The sequence below is a fragment of the Mandrillus leucophaeus genome, unplaced genomic scaffold (genome assembly GCF_000951045.1).
Source record: "Mandrillus leucophaeus isolate KB7577 unplaced genomic scaffold, Mleu.le_1.0 Scaffold1222, whole genome shotgun sequence".
NCBI lineage: Eukaryota > Metazoa > Chordata > Mammalia > Primates > Cercopithecidae > Mandrillus > Mandrillus leucophaeus.
The window spans coordinates 254948-255276 of record NW_012100566.1 but is presented as its reverse complement, the minus strand read 5'-3'; the positions used below and the strand labels follow the sequence as shown (position 1 = coordinate 255276).

The window sequence follows — 329 nt, the reverse complement described above, 5'->3', positions numbered from 1 at the left end:
CTTCAAAAAATCAATGAAACCAGGAGCTGGTTTTTTACAGATCAATAAAACAGATAGTTCACTAGCAAAAAGAACAAAGAAAAGAGAGAAGAATCGAAAACAAACAACAAAAAATGATAAAGGGGATATAACCACCAATCCCACAGAAATACCAACTACCATCAGAGAATACTATAAATACCTCTACACAAATAAACTAGAAGAAATAGATAAATTCCTGGATACATACACCCTCCCAAGACTAAACCAGGAAGAAGCTGAATCTCTGAATAGACCAATAACAGGCTCTGAAATTGAGGCAGTAATTAATAGCCTACCAACCAAAAAAA

The 329-nt window shown here is 34.0% G+C and overlaps 1 long non-coding RNA gene across 1 annotated transcript in view; it reads right to left on the bottom strand.

Moving 5' to 3' along the window:
* The window catches only part of LOC105533100, a 276251-nt gene that overhangs the window by 149006 nt on the left and 126916 nt on the right, over window positions 1-329 (bottom strand). The window lies entirely within an intron of this gene.